Here is an 18,750-nt window from a genome sequence, read left to right on the forward strand (position 1 = left end):
TGTTCATAGGGAAGATGTTTTTTTCCCCTGAAGTCAGACTGCTATGGAGGAAAGGCATGACCAATGAAGATGGATTTTTCAAGGACATGCTTTCACAGACTGCTTTGATTACATTTTTTCAGCAGAGTTGCAGTGCGTGGGGAAAAAAAGACTTGAAACTAATAATAAAAAAAGTTTTATTGCAACCCGTTACAGTATAGACCAACATTGGGAAGAGAAATGCTCTGTAAAGCTGATTTCCCTCCAGCAGTTGGGTTTTAGTTGGTGCTATTCCAAGTTATACATTTTATCACAACCCATCTTTCATAGGTATCCAGAGCCGGTTGGTTAACTACAGGTAATGATAGCTATAGAGAATATTAATACTATTGCAAACCAAATCTATAGTTTTGGTTATGAGTGTTTTAAAGGTTGTGTTTTGTTCTGTGTCATGTAGGCGACTTTAAGTGTATGTTGCTATTTAGCTAAGCTGTAAATTCGTGATAGCTCTTAGAGGGCATCTGTGGGATAACAAGCACTCTACTGGGAATCTGATTGGCTGAGACAATGTGAGGTTGATCATTTACTTTAACTGGAGATTTCCTGCGTTCTAACTCCAATGTTCTCTACAGCACAGGAAATAATTAGGTATTGGACTGCCTTTGAAAAAAATGTAACCTGAAGAGATTTGACAGTACAGGGCAGTGACAGTATGGCTAATACTAATAATAAATAACAAAATAGATTTTTTTTTTTTTTTAAAAACCTCGTTTGATTTCTTTCTGAATCACAGACAAATTCTCAATTCTTCATAGCGGTTTCATTTTTAAACTCAATTTAGCTGCAATACTTTGTCTTAATTTTTTTTTTTTTCTTAAAATCTATACTGGACTGCTGGATTCTTATGTAGAATAACAGAGGCTGACCTTTCGGTCTGCAGCCATGTGTAACCCTTTTATATTTCTTTTTATATGTCTGTATCTGCATAGAGATTTGTCATTCTGTGCTGCTGAAGTGGAAGCCGTTTTACACTTGTACACTGCAGGTAACATTTTAGACTACCATTATTCCATCTTGAAGTGGTACAGATCACTCTTCTAAATTTAAAAGTTGTTTGCCGAGCTACCAAAAAATTATGCTGATAGATCTATTAATTACCAGTGAGTAAGTGGCGTAGGTGTTTTGGGGGAATGCTTTGCAGGCATGGAAATAAGACTCCTAATGCATAACAGTTTCACCCATTCCAGGTTTTATTATGAGCTTGATTAGCCACAGTGTATAGGTAACAAGCTCAGGTGTGTCTCATTAAACACATGGTGAAACCAAGAATGGATCAAACTTTTATGCTATGGGAGTCTATTTCCTTCCCTACTTTGTCGTAATAATCTCTAGTTGTGGGAGTTGATTCCCCCGCCAGTATAAATGTACAGTATGCACTTTTTCAAATAAATCCTAACAAGTTAGAAGAGCCACAAGCTTTCACAGGCCAAACAAACAAACACATCAAAATAGCATTGTTTTTGTTTGGCATCTCAGCATCTTAATAGTAAGGCAAGGGCTGGACATGAATTGTCTGACCTCACAGTTCAAAGACAGACATCAGTAGTCAAGAGGTAAATACGTCTCTTATGCTGATGCCAGTATTACTAACTCACTAGCCTCTAGGAGGAGATCCATTACAGCATGTCCCCTGCAAGTTTGCACACATTTAATTAAAAAGGCAGTCGGTCATCCAGATCAAGCTATAGTTTAATAGGAACTGGGTTCCAGTGCTCCTCATCAGTCTGGTTTTCAGTTAGAGGCAGGCAGTTAAGAGTACCTATAGAATTAGAAACAGAGTTTGTGTTCTCCTAGGAAGTTAACAGAGAAAGCACCTGGTTTATGTCCTTGTCCCTGTGGCTTGAAGCAGACTGCCGGATAAAGCAATCCAGTGTCAACTTTTCTAAGAGAGTTCCCTTTTAGCCTATAACAAGAATGTGAGTTCCCAGTTTAAACCCTGAGGGGTAAATGTACTGCAATGGGCGAATTTGCATTTTCGTTGCGACAATTCTTAAATGTACTAAGAGAAAATATGTTCGTGAAGAGAGCTGCAATATACTAATTGAAATATTTGTTGCGTCATCATAGCGAGATCTCACGTTGCGAGAGTCATGAGAAATGTTTTCAACTGAATAGCGGGAGTTGTGGTTTGCTACAGCAGAGGGGCCCGAATAGCCCGATAGCTTCTGTACACCACTCTTACCTGACACTGTGTTTTACGAGCCAAGCCAAGTGGTTTGGATACTTGGCAGCTACATTTGTGATTAGTAACTGAATCACAAACCACCTGCATATTAATAGAATAGGTGTGATTCCTATTCCTTTGCAGATGCTCAGAATGAGCTGGAGGGGTTAGCGGCACATGTGTGCAGTCTATTGCTCCCAACACTTTGGCGAAACCAGAAATGTCATAGAAATTTGTTTTCAAGGCTTGTAAGCATACCCTGCTTTTAGGGAAAAAGTGGACTGTGAAATGCCAGAGGCAAGATAATGCAGGGTGGCCAGTAGTTTGACCATTGCAGGGATAGCATGGCTTATCTGGGTCCTCTTTTAAATCAGGCAGCAGCTCAAGAATTATGTGGCTGCCATGCCTGTACCTGGGCTTAATTTGGTCTTCATTTAAATCGAAGAGGGTAATGTGGGTGCCAAATACCCTTTCTCTTCTCATCCTACAAATCACTCGTTCTTGCTGAAGGCAATGTCTCCTTCTTGCTGCAATCACAGTAACCATAATATTTTTCATACTGCTTTAAAGGTTTGCTAATTGTAAACTGTTGAAAACGTGCTTTCAAAAGTTCTTAACATATTGATGCAATTGTAAGTGTCGCAATTGCCGGTAGCTTTAATCCATCTCAGTATAATATTTGAGAATTTTTATTTGCTCCACCCCATTTTTACAAATTTATGCAGGAATGCCCATAATTACATATTCATCTAAGGCTGAACCGCAAACAAAAACTGCTGCTGCAAAGCATTCCCTAAAAAGTCGCTAACAGCAGTGCGCATGTTTAATACATTTCACCCTAGACTTCCGATACATTTGCAACTGGGTTATGACTATTGGGACAGCCGCAACATTTTAGTACATCTACCCCTGATTCTTTCACCGATTCTTCAAATTTCAAGTATCTTTGAAAGGAGATTGTTAGCAATCCTGATCCATTGATGCCAGGTCGTACTTTTATTTTTCACATCTTGCCTTGTGTTTATTATTGTAACCGTTTGAGAGGCAGTTTATCAGTAGTATGGAATGCAAGGGTGGAAATGCTTGAATAACCTGTGCATCCTTGCTGCTGTGCTGTAGCAGAGCCACCAGTGTTGTTGGCTTTGCAGCTTGCAGTTCAGTGGAAAGCGCTCTCAGGAGCTGCTGCATTATCACCACTCTGCACCTGTGATTTAATTTATAACCCAATCAGAAACACATCTCCCTGCATACTGTAGGTACTGAACAGCTTGTGCTGTGCTAATCTGAGTTTGTTGCCATAGCCAAGTGCATTTATTGCTCCAGCAATGGCATTTGTGCTACAGTCAGAGAAGAAGCTTAGGGACTAAGCTACTAAGTTACTAAGCTTTATTACTCTGGGAGACTGCAAGCCATCTGCTATACCTTTTTTTTCTGCTTCTTATTATTATTATTAATTTGCGTTCTGGCTGTGTGAAGTCACCGGTCTTCACTGGAGATTCTGGAGGGAGTGTTACATTGGCTCTGGCTCTCCCATGGGTTAGAGTTAGTAAAGACAGCAGGGATTGTTTCTCCTCATTGCACTACAACGGACCCTACCGGCCAGGCGCCTGGTGAGCTCAGGGAAAACGATAGAAAGAGAGCTTTTCTTGTGAAATTAGCACATTTTTCAAAAGGCATGTTTTGAAAAAAATGTCATTTTAATAACTGCTGACAAAATCATGTTAAAGGGAATTACTCTGCTCCAGCTTGTATATACCCAGAATTCCATACAGCAAGTAGGTCATGTCCTGTACGCACTGTGCGTGAGGTCACTGAGTGAGTCATAAAACCCAACAACTCGCTTCTCCTACAATGGACTTTTAATGTAACTAAAAGCTTTCCTCCTAATGTAATTACACAGCTGCCTTTCAAATAATGTCACAGTATGTTCTACACAAAAAAAAGTAATCTTCGAAGTGGTTTATGTATTTTTTAAAAAGGAAACGGTGACTCATTTATTTGCAGTCTGTGTAATAAAATTTTTTTTTTTTTTTTTATTTATTTTTTTTTTAACTATCTCTTCACAGAAGCTGCTCTTCTGTTCTAGTTGCCTGCCATGGAGAGAGTAACAAATGCAAGATTGGCCAATTATAGAAGTAAGAGACAGTGCCCTCTAGTGATGCTCCAATTTGGGTTTGCTTTTGTTTTCTTGGCAATACAGTGCTGTACACTAGACAGTGAAACAGGTGAAGAAATCCAAGCGGCTGTTTCTGCCTTTGTTTCACTTTGAATGGTGAGTTAGACTCATCAACACCAAAGACCCTCACCTGAGTGTCAGCACCTGATGTCTGTGGAGAGTTCAATCTGAATAGACTGTTCATGCAGCTCTAATGACAGGTAACTAAAACTGAGGAGCAGCTTCTGAACTCATAGTCAATGTCCAAAGTTGGCTCTTCCACTCCTGGTCTTTGTTCCAACCCTGTTGTTTAATTGAACCAGTGAAACCTCCATCCAGACCCTGACTGGTTAATTATCACATTTTACCTGTTAAACTAGGAGTGGAATGGCCCTCCAGGACCGGGATTGGCCACCCCTGACCTTAACCCTTATCAAAAAATAATTTTGAGTCATTTCAATAAGAACCATTCAAAATGATTGCAAACATCAGAAAAAGAAAATGTAATTTTGAGCTACTTACTCTTTGAATATTTTGTCCTAGCTCTTATTTTTTACTTCACGTAGCCTCCCGGTTCAGCAGTACATTGTGTCACATTGCAGATCCTGACTGTGTGTAGAGACCTTCTTCTCCGCTGTGAGTCTGTGTGGTGCCAGCCACAGTTTCTGCCCTTCTGTGTCAGCCTTCTGCTTTGAATGAACTCATTTCCCCTAACATTGGAACCTGGGGTTTTCAGCTAATTACAGTGGTAAGAGTGACATGCTGTCCTCCTTCAGTTACAACAGGAGCAATGGGGTGTCCCTTCCCCCAGACATTTCAGTGTGTAGAATTAAATAGCATTCCAAGTTCACAGAATACAGCATGCAGTTATTGTACTGTTACAAAGAAAGTAACAGCATAAAGCTGATTTTAATAAACAGCTCAAGAAATACTGTAATTGATTTAAAGAGCAAAAATATGGGTATGAAATATCATAGTTATCTTAACTGTTATATTCTTCTCATTGTTTCACTTTGTGTATCATTCTCGGTTTCACACATCACGTCCTGGTGACTTTTTTAAAACTCAGCAAGTGGACTGTCAATCATGTCTACTGAGCTGTCTCAGAGACATTAAAATTATTGTTATACCGCCAATCAAACTGAGAGTGTATTTCTCACACACTCTTTGCTGTGTCAATCATTTAAGCCTAAATAAAAAAAAGACGAAAAGCTGATATTAACATACTTAATCTGTTTGTATAGAACCTGTTGTGTTTGAAACATTTCGAATGACGCTGACATTCTGAGTGCGGAGCTACACGCACAGTGATATAATAAGTGTTGTTGCTGCTTGTAGGTTCTAGTGGGGACGTGACAGGATGTATTTTAAAGCTTTGGCTAAAACTCCTTTAGAGGGCGCTATTTTTCCTTGTTCTAACGTCACGTGCTGGAGCTTGCCATACTTCTAACCCTCATTCTATTGCTAAGTGAGTTTACTACTGTTTCAGGTAAAACATCTGTGTACATGTACAGTATAGCCACACAGTTAAGCAGTCATATGTAACTACAAAACCATTTGGGACCACAGGGAGATATTATAATCAAGCATTTATCTTTCATGTAGGTCACAATTTTTTCACATTTGTAGGCTTGCAATAGCCCTTTTTTTTTTGCCCAAGCCCAAATGGAACAACACTTTGTAGTTATGTGTACCAATATGCATTACCTCACCACCTAACCCAGTCCAATTCAGCTCCTGATGCAGCATTTCCATCTTCTCTGAAGCATGCCATTTCGCTGTGTGCAATTCCAGTTTTAAAGTGGGCCAAATCCTATTGCAAGCCATTGTCTTTGTACAGTTTACTTGGAATTAAAAGGAGGCCCACTCCAAAGGTCTTATTATTATGGGAGACAGCTCTAACACTGCCTCTAATTAATATATTCTAGTGATCTAGTGCTATGTGCTGTTCCTTTGCTTTCTGTGTACAATGCATATTTATAACCTCCCATAAGCACACCTAAAAGCTTGGTTTCAGCATGCTCCTCACAGTGACCTTTACAAGCGGTACTGCAGTTCCACATTCCCAATCCCAATCCTGGTCCTGGGGGACAGCTGTGTCTGCTAGTTTTCATTCCAACCCAGCTCTCAATTACTTAATTGAACCCTTAATTGAACTATTCATGAGCTTAATTAGACTTTTTTTTTTAATAGTTTTCAGCTTTTAAACAGTTGGAGATTTCAAGTTAACTATACAATTTTATAAGTACCTTGAAATCAGCAATTTTTTTAGGAGCAACTTTTTGTGCCCGAATCTCGCCCTCACAATGGAGGGGTCGACTTTTAAACAAAGTCGACTTTTACTCGAGAAAATACGGTAGTTTGTTTTTGTTTTTTTGTGGTAGTTTTTGTTTTTTTAATAAGAAAGGGGTGAAGTCAATGTGAGTTATGCAACCATTTTTTCTAGTGTTTATTGGCTATACCCCAATTTCATTATTTTTGTATTGGGGGTGTTTTATCTGTTAGAACTGAAAATCAGAAGCCCTAATTATATATTACATATGACTATATATGTTATGGGTTTGTCAAATTTCCAGAACATCTTCTCTTGTGTATAGATCCTATCCTGTGCCTATAACATATGACAAGTTAAAAACCAAAAAAACACTTTTTTTTAATGTGTAATAGTAGTTAATGAGAATGATACCAGAAATGAGCAGCCAGGCAAACCTTTGCTTTGAAATCCTCACTCCTAAGAGACCCCCTACACATGAAATATTCATTCTAAACTATTCTAGCTGAGATACCATCTTACACTTCCATTAAAACACCATTTCTGTTTTTTTTCGCAGTTTTATACCGATGGTATTCTAGTCCTCTTTATTTTCCCCTTGATTCAAAACAGTGTTTTTCCATCAGTCCCCGAGGCTCTGTAAGATTGAGAACCCCAATCATTACATTCCAAAAATCAATTTCAACTTGCAGCACAATGTTATTCCACCTCCAGGAAAGCAATTATACAGCTTTGATGTCAAAGGAAATGTAAAAAATTGAATGTTCATCATTGTGGCTCATTTCAAGTTGCAGCTCCTCAATGTCATAATTAGTTTTGAACAAAATGTAATGATTTTCTGTCTGTTAGCCACATTATTCCATAGTTTAGACCCGTTCTGTAAGACTTCTCCTGTAAACTGGACGCTTGCTGGAATATCTAGTTGAGGCAGGATTCAATGGGAAAGAAGAAAAAAAAAAGTCATTTTAAGTCTTTGGTGAATACAAATTATTCATAACAGCCCTGCACTTTTCTTACAAACAGCACGAGATAACATTGCTAATACAATAAGAATGCCCCTACTCACAGCACATTAACTTGCATGATCAGGGTTGCTGTCTGTGTCTGTATTTCTCTGTATGGAGGTAGATGCAGCAGCTGATGCTTGTGGGTGGCCCTTGTGTATTATTGTTAAATTAGATACACATGGCCACTGGTGGCAACTTCCCCTGGCCTGGGGTACATTGGTATGACTGCAGTGCTGTCAGGGTAAGTGGAAGATAGTTTATTTTCACTACTGTCCACAGACCACCATGCATGAGCACTTAATGTGTCCCTTTGTTAAAATAGAACTGCATGTGTGAGAAGTAATTGACTGGCTGGGAGCAAGGAGCTGCTGCAATGATTATGCATAGATGATGAAGCTGTATTATTATAAAACTTAACCCAAGTCTGGCAGACTCCCAATTCAAAGCTGTTTTAGCAATTCCAGGTTTTGCTGGGACGACCAACTTTACAGTCAGTTATTTTCCAACCGCATAACATTGAGTTTATTAATGCGATCTGAGAAAAAATTTCACTAGGTTGCAATTGCAATTAGATTACGTTTAACAAACAGCACCTTTAAATCGGAGTTCCTTGCAGGTGACTATAATACAAGTGTAAGAAATATGATTAGACGGGTTATACAGCCCACTGAAAAATACATTCTCAGATTCTTTAACAGATGAGAGTTGCTTTATTTCAGTTATTCTGTGAAAATGGTTTATAAAGAAAAAAAATGACTAAATAAGTTGTTTTTATTACAGAACTGAAGAGGACCTTTCGAAGAACAAAGACTGCAACTACAAAGGTAAGAAGTGCACTGTTTGTAGAACACAGAGTTGGGGATCTTTGTAATAAGTATTTATTAAGACCCCTGATCAATGTTTTAGCACTACACCATTTAGGGTGAGGCTTTGAAAACTGACATAAAACTCAAATGGCTGGAAAGGTCCTTCATTACATGCAATAGAGTTGAACTCGCAGTTAGTAAAGTGATGTTGTTGGTAGTTAGTTTATTAGTATTCGGCAACTAGTACAAGAACCACATAAAAAGTAAAAATCAGAGCTGGCACTGTAAATGTTCTGTACGAAACAGTGGGTTGCTTTACCTGCGGCTTGTGTGATTGAACATGAGGGAGAGAGGAATAATAGTCTATCTAACATTATTTTGGCAAGGAACCTCACACCTTCTGTCGAACTGATTCAGCCAATTTGAAATACCGTGTGAACAGAAGATTACATTGAGTTGGGCTGATTTTCACCCACAAAAGGAAAGTGTAGTCAACTAAGCCAACCAACAACCACAACACATAGTTCCATTGGGTTGCCATTGCAGGTTGGCTAATAGCCCCTTTCTGTATGTCCTCCTTAACTATCTTTTGTTCAATATATCTGACAGAAAGGAGCAGGAAGGATTGACACTGTCTGAAAAAACGAAATGACAAGTCTGCAAGGATCGGCTCTTAAATTAATCAAACCTCATTTCAGGGTAGCGACGATGTGTAGAAAGAACACTGTCTAGCTGTGATAGCTTGCTGTAATTGATCCTTGTCCCAGGTGTCTCCCCCAGTCTGCCACTATATTGTAATTATCAATCCATTTCCTTCCTTCCTCTCGTCCCTATGAAACCGGATTTGATTGAGTGCCTCAGTTTCCCTGAAATTATCAATAATTCCTTTTTATGAAAGGGAATTGTATTTGCATAGATCAGGCTCTGGCAGGCCATCTGACTGTCTGGAAAGCGCAAGCTATCACTCTGAAAGCCTGCATAACTTGTTTTACTATGGAATCTCATCCCAAATCATTGTCATTGTTGTAATAATAAAAGATGCTTGATAATATTTGATTATGAAGGGATTTCTGTACAGTATGTTCTGGTATTGCTCCCTCTTCATTATGATTTGAAGTCACAGTATACAGGTTGTAGGTTATATGCACAGTACACTCGTATTATACTGTTCTTCAATATGACAGTGCTAGGTTGGAATACAGAAGGTACTGGACAAGGAGCTGCATATGGTATATGATGGAACCCAAGACTACTCTAGAACAGTGCATCCAGAATGCTCACAAGCGCTGAGTCCGGAATGCTCACAAGCGCTGAGTCCGGAATGCTCACAAGCACTGAGTCTGGAATGCTCACAAGTACTGAATTTGAATTTCTTCTGATTATGTAACACTCTGTCATGGTCTTATTATAAATGCCAATACACACTGCCTGGACCTGTATTTAATATGGGGGTAATGATGAAGACCAGGAAAGATCCCTGAAGTATTTGTCATGCTCCTAAAATTATTTGTACACACTTCTGGCACAGTGGATGGATGCATTGTTGTATCTGTGATAGTCTCTACTCCAAACTTCTCACTCACACTCCTCACTCACACTCCTCACTCCACACCCATCACTCCACACCCCTCAACCCTCACTCACACTCCACACTCCTCACTCCACACTCCTCACTCTACATCCCTCACTCACCCTCAGTTTATATACATCTGTCTTATGCACCTGTGTCCAATTGTTTGGAAACTGGCATCCATTTTGGCTTTCGACCTCCCTGTGGGCCCTAAACATTTTTAAATAATAAGAAACCTATGGTCTCGTACAATTCTGTGCATAAGGTCTCCCTTCTTTTAAATACACATTTGTATGTCCTTTGACAGGCCTAAATGTTTTACAGTTTTGGAAAATCAGTTGAACAGAAACCTATGTAGCAAACAGACACCATTGTAAAATTGGACTTGCTTGTAGGACACTGCAGCTATAAAGACAGTAAATTTTTTTCTACATTTCAAAAGCTTATTTTTATAAATTCTTCCTGAGATATTGACCAGTGGGAAGAATTTTGTTTCTATTGAATAAAACATCAGGGCAATGAAAATAAATTGTTTGAAATATCATACCCCTTTGGTATTAGCGTGTTTACAGAGAAATAAGTCACCACTATGTATTTAATTAGAGAATAACATATGAATACCAGAACCCTCTTGGGTCAGAAGCAACCTTTTTATTTGCTTACTAATGTTAAGTTATGTGGGGAAAACAAACCACTGCAGAACTGCTGTTCAGTTTTGTATTTGCATGCATTTCCATGCATTTCCATTCAATACTTACTCACAGAATGTTGCCATCCTGGATGGATTCCACCAGCAGCAAGAATTGATTTAGTAACGCTTTACATTGGGACTCTAATTAATGTGTATTCACACAGTAGTTACATAGTAAATACATGTGTACTTACACATAATTACAATGTAACATGTAATTCTTTTTTTGTATATGTAGGTACCCAATTGCAGGGTTATAATATTGTAATTATATGTAATTATGTGTAAGTACACATGTATTTACTAAATAACGACTATGTAAATACATAGTAATTAGGGACACAATGTAATGTAAAGTGTTATGCTTTTTTATGCTTTTGCTGTGACTGTGGGGATCAAAGGCTTTTCAATGGCCAATGAGATCCCGTGAGACAAGCTGCAGAGGCTCTGAAACAGAGGTCAAATACATGGAGGAAGACCCAGGTAAAATAAATGTGATTGACTTGACCCCTTCAAAGGTGATGCTGTAGAATGAACTAACCTCTGATTGCTTCCCTTCAGCATGTCCCTACAATGCTTAAAACATGCAGGCTTCAGTTGATTTGCGAGCTTGTGAATGGGAGTGCTACCAGCTGGTTCATCGCAAAGTGAAAAAGATGGCAGACATTTCATTAGAGGACCTGAAAAAAAAACAGATTTTTAAGGGTGCAACACACAACTTGTAGGAGAAATCCTGTGAGCTGTATTTTGTTGCATATTATAAAACAGAGAACAGTCCATGAATGTTCAAAACTCAAGATAAAAGTCACCACAGCACTCCATGAACATTCATGTATTTTTTCACACTGATTTTTCTGCACTGTCAGTATTAAATTCTGTATACATAAAACTCAGTGGTGTCTAACTAACATATTACAGTAAAACCTGCCCAAGCGACCACCTCTCAAAACAATTTTTCTTACTCCCATCCATAAAAACAAGCCTGAAGGAGAAAATGCTCTCCGATTAACAGTCTCTTTGAAGTTTCTTTGAAGTTTTCAGATAAATATTTTTTCATTTGCTCATTACAGTTTCTGAATTACTGCCTCTGAACAAATATTTCAGTGCCTGAAGCCAAGAAAATGATTCGAGACCTGAAAGCATTTGCCATTCAAAAGGGCTACAGCTGACTTGTAGAGCTGTTCAATGACACGAAGAAGAAGAAGAAGAAGAAGAAGAAGAAGAAGAAGAAGAAGAAGAAGAAGAAGAAGAAGAAGTGATAAAAATGCTCCTGTCATCTCAGAAGCAAACATCGGTAACAACAGTAGCCTCTTTGTACATCGTGAAAGGGCCCATTTCACAGCTAACCTCTGAAGAGGGACCACATCTCTTGCAAGCAGCCACTTTGACTCCTGTGAGTGGTCTCTCCTGGCTTTACTCTATATTATGGCAAGATTGTTGCCCTTCTGATTGGTCAGCCTTGCACTCGACCCGTGATGTTATGCTGGGATTTAGTACCGGCAACCTCCTCACTGAAAACCTAGACAGACATATCAATCCACCACAACTGTCAATAACACAGAATAAACTGCACAATTCCTGAAGTTAATTTTACCTTAAACAACATGACAACTGTGGAATCCTCCTTTGGCAAAGAGCCTTCAAACACAGAGCAGCCAGGAGACTAGACAGCACCTCTGAATGAGAGAAAAAAAAACATAAAAAAGACACATGGAGATCGACTCTGAGGGACTAGACAAGATAGAATCTGACAGAAATGAAGCATCCATGAAATGTCAAACCCACTGGGTAGTTTTTTATGACTGGGTGAGTGAGAGTATCACAAATGTAGACTTGAAAACTATCACGAAACGAAACACAGTAATACAGTTCTACTACAATTTCATGCCTTTGTCAGGAATAGCTCTGGAGAGTATGGCATAATCAGTTACGTGGGGCGCAGAGCAGGCTTAAACAGACACTTAAATGAACCGCCCCTGAGACGTAGCATTCCTATACTGTCAGATGCAGAGTTCAACCCTGCTAACAATGTGTTCATGACATACATTAAAAAAAAAAAAAAAAAAACCTGAGAAGTCCTGTTGTTATTAACTCATTTTAAACTGAAATATCACTTTAGTGTATCTATTAGAACATCATAGTCCATACTTCATGAACCATTTTATGAAGCGGAATGTTATTTCCACATTTGTCTAATTAAAATCAGTTTTAAACATGACATTAGCTATTTGCTATTTTTACAATCATTGTATAATAGGAATAAAGCATTCCAGGTTGTGCGTGGTGCTGGGATGCACCCAAACACCCGAGGCGTGATGTTATCCCAGCACAGCACACGCCCTGTCATGCATTTTTCCTTTAATAACCTCCTGTGTATCCTAGTTTCACAGTCCAATTGGGTTAAATTCCTTAGCAGAAACAAGCTTCCTTCCCTAATGCAATCAAGTGTGTGACCCAAATAGGCATGCTTCTGTTAAACGTGTAGCAGTTTATAAACTAAATCGTCAGGACCTTGTATATGTCCTCTAAAGTCAGATGCAGGTGACAGCCTTAAACATTTCAAAAGCTCTTTTTTAAATGATGTAAGATACTGCACCGTACATTCACTGTGCCTGTAGACAGCCGCTTGGGCTGCAGCAGTCGGAACCAATCGTGTTTAATTTTGTTGTCATTTGAAAGTCGGCCCCGGCGGGGGGGAACGTTCCTGAAGCCTGTGTTCTCAACCTCTGAATAACCTGATTAATACTGTTAACTCCTCGCTCAGTGAAGGCAAGGGAGGAGGGAGGGTGTGAGCTGGAGATGAGCTCTCCTTGATCTGCCTTTTTACTCAACATGCCTTTAAGAGGACGATGGCATCCCTTTTGAAAATGCTTGGGCCCTATATTCTAAAAGCATGACTTCCAAATCACTTTACCAACTATCAACTTTACCAAGATAACTAGTTGTGTCTTATACAGTATAAATAGGTTAGGATTTATACTGGAGCAAATTGAGTTGGAGTTGAAAGCAGGCAACAAGCAACATTAGCTCTGGTTGAGCTCTCCGCCATGCAGGGTGATGGGAGAGATTAGGCCAATTTTGTGCTGTACAGGAATCTGCTACTTTGGCGTCAAACCCTTTCACTTTCAAGGAGACGGATTGACAGCAGCCCCTTTAATACAGCAGGGCTTTCTAACCGATAATTCTGTGTCAGTGCTGGAAACCAGCTGCAATGTAGAACTCTACCTCCTACACAGTACAAAGAAACTGGATGCAATTACAAGTAGCTGTCGCATTGCCAGTCCTTTGTTATTGAACATGACATTTCCCATTTCATAATGACAGTGTTTTTATAAAGTGTTATTTTAAGGCATGGGTTGTAGGTGGGTGGGTGTGTGACAGAAATATCAGCAACTACTGGTGACTAGCTAGAGTTGAAAACTGGATCACATGGTTACTGCTGTTTCTTTTTCTTGGGGTAGCTTCACCAGCAAGTGTGGTTCTTGGCTCTTCAGACACGATTCCAGTCTCAGAGAGAGCAAAATCTTAAAATCAATTCTAAATCTAATCTTGAACTAACAAAGGGCTGAACGAGCAGCTCAGGTCTGCTTGTTAACACAGCTCTCTCACGTCACCAGTGATCTCGAGATGGAAGACCGAAATTAGACACCATGAGGAAAAACTCCATAGTGGCATCCGAGGTTCTGAACCTTAAAAGAACAAGGATGCCATACAGAAGATAGAACCGATCCGCCATAGTGAGTACGCCATTGTCGCAAGTGGTAGAGCAATCTGCCTTGGTCCACTTGTGCTGGTCAGCAATCATCTGTAGGATGAAAGAGAGCAGATCCCCAAGCCAAAGCTCCAGCAGCTTATCTCAGACTGAGAATCTATGTCACACCCTTGTGTCATAATCCAACAGCAGGTCTCGCTAAATTTTCAATGCACAATGTGAAACAGAAAACATAAATCTGAATTCTTGACAAACTCTTAGTAGTTAAACACTAGCACATTTTGTATGCACCACTGGTTCTGTGTAATTCATGCCTTGACATTTCATTATTATAGGCGCAAGATTGCTGAAGCATACGATAAGTGCTTCAGTAAAGACAAGCTGTATTTATGTTTCTGCTCCTGGGAAGAAATTCAACTTATTTTGTAAATTGCTTGCCTGATCTCTGTTATAATTGCCATTCTTCATCACATATATGTCAAGTACAGATTCATCTTTCCACTTGCAGAGTATTGCAATTTAATTTTTCTTGAACTTTATGTTAGAACGGTACAACATGTAAGGGTGTAATTGAGGCTTAGATATTCATCCATGTAGCTTTGTTTGTTTTTCTAGGTCATTCTTGACTTGCCATTCAGTCCTAAGACTCTCTCAAGCAATCTATTGCCAGTTGTGTGGTGTTGGTTTTGTGATCTGCAGTAATTTCCACTGGGGGCTAATCTCAGACCAACAAACTAATTTAGTTGGTAATTTAATCGGACTGTAACTAATTGATTTACATGGTGACACAGTGGTTTTGCAGTGGTGGGAATTTTGCTGAGATTCTTCTGCAGTAGGTGTAAGCCTTCTCACTCTTAATGATAAAGGCAGTGGCCCAAACATGTGTCTACTTGGCTATTTTAAAAGCATTTGCTCCTTACTTTGATTAACACCAAATTAACAAGTAATGTCTGACCATACTTCCACCCACACGACAAAAGCAGTCTGCAAACTTCCATTTTATCTGCTTCCAATATGTTGCTGCAGCCGGTTCCATCTGTAATCTGCACTCTGGTCTGGTCTGTAGCTGTTCATTATACCCACATTATAGATCACCTGTTTTTGTTTCATTTATAATACAAAAAATGATTCACCAACCTCTAGTACTTCCCAGAAAGCATAATATATTCACAGCCCTGTCAATATTTAAAGCAATTTTGCAGTGTGAGATATAAAACCCACCTTTTGCGTCCTTTGGATCATCACTGCGAGTTTTGACAAAACACAATAGTAATCAGGGCTGACGAGGTCCCAGTTGAAACTGATTTGACCTTGCTATGTCGCTGATGGAAACGAATGAAACCTCTTTCAAGTCAGTCCCAGAGGCAGATGGAAACATGGCATAATTCAAGAAACAGGAGTTAATTTAGGGCCAGAAAAAAAACCCTTAGAAAATGTTGCCTTAGTAAGTCTCTGTCCTGGAGAATACCACTGGACAAGGGCATCATTCATTAAAGTGACAAGAGCGTGCCAAAGATGATTCCTGCCCTGCCTCAGCATCTCTCTATCTATATATCTGCCCATCGGGGTCTCTATCTGCTGTCTCTTCAAGTCTGTTTCTGTATCTGCATTTTCTTTGGTCTTCCTGTGCCAAGTCTAGCCATCCTGTCAGTTTGTTAAATTGCATTATGTTTATCTAAATGCTGACACCCTCTGTATGCCTGTCTAGCAGTCTGTGCATGTCTGTTTCAGTCATTCTGGTCATACGTTTGTCTCATTATGTTGCGTTTTATTTGAACCCTTTATTTACATACATCTTTTAATATGAAATCATGACATGCATCTAGATCAGGGAAGGGAGTTGACAAGAATGAATGTTAATACAGTAGTGGTGGGGGGGGTGTTCAAAAATCAGCGTTATTGTGTGGAACTCATGGTATAGTAACGACAGCTTTAGTAGCAAGTGATTTTCAAAAGGAATTTGTTAATGAAATCAATCCGTTAATGCTTTAATATTGAGTCAGTGAGGTCATTAATGAACAAATTGCTCTGGTAAAAGCTTAATTGTCGCTGGTCACATAGATCTCAACGACTGCATAAGAGGAACTTGTTAATCAAAATGCATGCTAAAGAGAGCAAGAAAAATTATTTGCTGTTATCACCTGCTGGACAGGGTTGCCTCCGTTTTCCCAGGCTGTCCCTTTGTGTCACACTGGCCCACATGCAGGTAGAGGGAAAAAAGTAGTATTTTGAATCTGATTTTTTTTTTATCATATTTTTGGATAGGGCATTTTTAGTAAATCAGGGGTCCGCTCAATCACATTCTTAGTGGACTTGTGTGCCCTAGTATGCCTGTTCTTCATTCGTGTGTGGATTAGACGCATTGCTAATCCTCAATCACCAATCTAGTATGCCATTTTCTATACCAAGATTTCACTGTTTGCCATATGATGTACCTGTCCAGAGTTCAGATGATTCGGCAATAGTTGCATTGATAATTTCTTGGTAGTAACAAATAGCGACACTGTATATCATTTTAACAGTACAACAAACATTGCATAAGGTTTCAAATGATTAAAACAAGTGAATAAATCTCTTTCATAAGAACGTTGTTATTTTAAAAGTGTTTTCCCTTCTATCAATACCGTATTCAAAGGTAGTGTTTTCATTATTCTTGTGCAAAATAGTACATGGCAGTTTATTTTTTATTACTTTACATTGCATTGATTCTCAGTTTGATTTATCATGTAATTCATGAATGGTACAGTACTTTTCTACACTACACATACATTACAACGACCTATGCATACTGATTTGCCAGTACCTAGGTGATGAAGCATACCCACACTAATGGTTTAGTTCTTCCTTTGTTCGGTTTCTTGGATTCATTCACTGACCTACAATTGAATACATAGATAAAGGTTATCTGGCTGACTTAGAGTTGCTGTATAACTCCAATGAGCGACACTATGCTCACTGAGGGCTCAAACGCACAGCTTTATTGCTGCACACGGTTAATCAGCCTTATGAAGGCAACAAAATTGTACCCATGGTGACAAAGTATCATTTTGAACAAAAATAGTACTTGTGAGGGAGCTGAGATTGTTATTTTCTTTGCATTTCTGTAAATGTCAAATGCGGAATGAGTATTGAAGAGCCTGATTAAACCAGAGTGGATTGTCTTGCCACGTATGTAGTCTGCTTTTTCATCAGGCTTTTCATTGTCTAAAGGAAGGTGGAACAGCCAGCGACCTTCTGGTTTTTTTTTTAGCTTGAGCACAGGGATTTACTTACCATTTTACTGGAAAAATAGGAACAGCCTGGAGAATATTTCTGCGTGACTGAAAAATTGCTTTGAATAATCATTTTGAAAATGGAATTGGTTTGATCCATGCAGTGGGTATTAAACAGAAATCAAATTAAACTAGACCTTATTAAAGGCTTACTTTTCAGAATATTGAATCTCCTACCTGTTTAATACCCTATTGCTGCTTCTGATCACCATTTATCAGGATTAGTCCTTTTTCAACCATGTTTCTGAAAAGAGAAAATAATTTCTCTTGCGAGGTGGTTTGACCTATCTGCAACCGTGGCAACAGTGAGAAAGTAAATCTCTAACTAAAATTATTAATAATGATGCCCCCAACTGGCCAAGCATCTCTTATGACATTGATAAACCACTAAAGCTTAAAGTACATGTTTCATTACACCAATGCTGCTGAAATTATAAGCTTAATAGGTACAGTAGTGGATTATTATTTCTGTTATTATAAAGTCTCCATTAGACAGAAGCAACCACACCTCATCTCTTGCACAAGTACAATTCTAAACACACAGTTCCTTACTGTACTGTTAAGATAAATGCCATGGGCTTGCTGTGAGCAATCTATAATCTAGTGACTTCAGTCAAGAACAGCTGGATGGTATCTGAAAAGCAAACTATAGATATTTTGCAATTAGAACATTTTTAAACACATTTCTATCAGTATTATTGGCTTTCCAAACAGTATCATGTCTTATAATACCTTTGTTGAGTGCCCTGCATATGAAGACTTGATGAGCAGGCATTTAAACACATTGAGGCAGGGCGTAAGCCCTGCACATGGGGGAAATATGTGGTTTATTGTATGTTTTTGGGTTCACTGTTAATAGATTCATTTAATTGTTTAGCTGCTGTGGCGCTCCGCCAGTGACGATTACCCGTCTGCGTGGAGCAGCAGCTGAAAGCAATCAGCTGTTCCAGCAGGCGGGTGGGCGCGTCTCAGCGGAGCGTCAGTATAAAAGCATGGCGATCGCTGTGATCGGGGCTGCTGCAAGGCCTGCCGTTTTCACGGCACCTTTGATTTATAGTTTGT

General features: G+C 39.1%; 1 protein-coding gene across 1 annotated transcript in view; it reads left to right on the top strand.

The window, feature by feature from the left end:
* The first annotated feature begins 8,424 nt into the window (after window positions 1–8,424).
* LOC121329194 (rap1 GTPase-activating protein 1-like) overlaps window positions 8,425–18,750 on the top strand; it is a 124,779-nt gene continuing 114,453 nt past the window's right edge. Inside the window, exon 1 of the mRNA XM_041274659.1 lies at window positions 8,425–8,461. The gene's annotated coding sequence lies outside the window, so the exon portion shown is untranslated. The remainder of the gene's footprint in view (window positions 8,462–18,750) is intronic.

Source organism: Polyodon spathula, chromosome 16 (assembly GCF_017654505.1).
Source record: "Polyodon spathula isolate WHYD16114869_AA chromosome 16, ASM1765450v1, whole genome shotgun sequence".
NCBI classification, from domain to species: Eukaryota; Metazoa; Chordata; class Actinopteri; order Acipenseriformes; family Polyodontidae; genus Polyodon; species Polyodon spathula.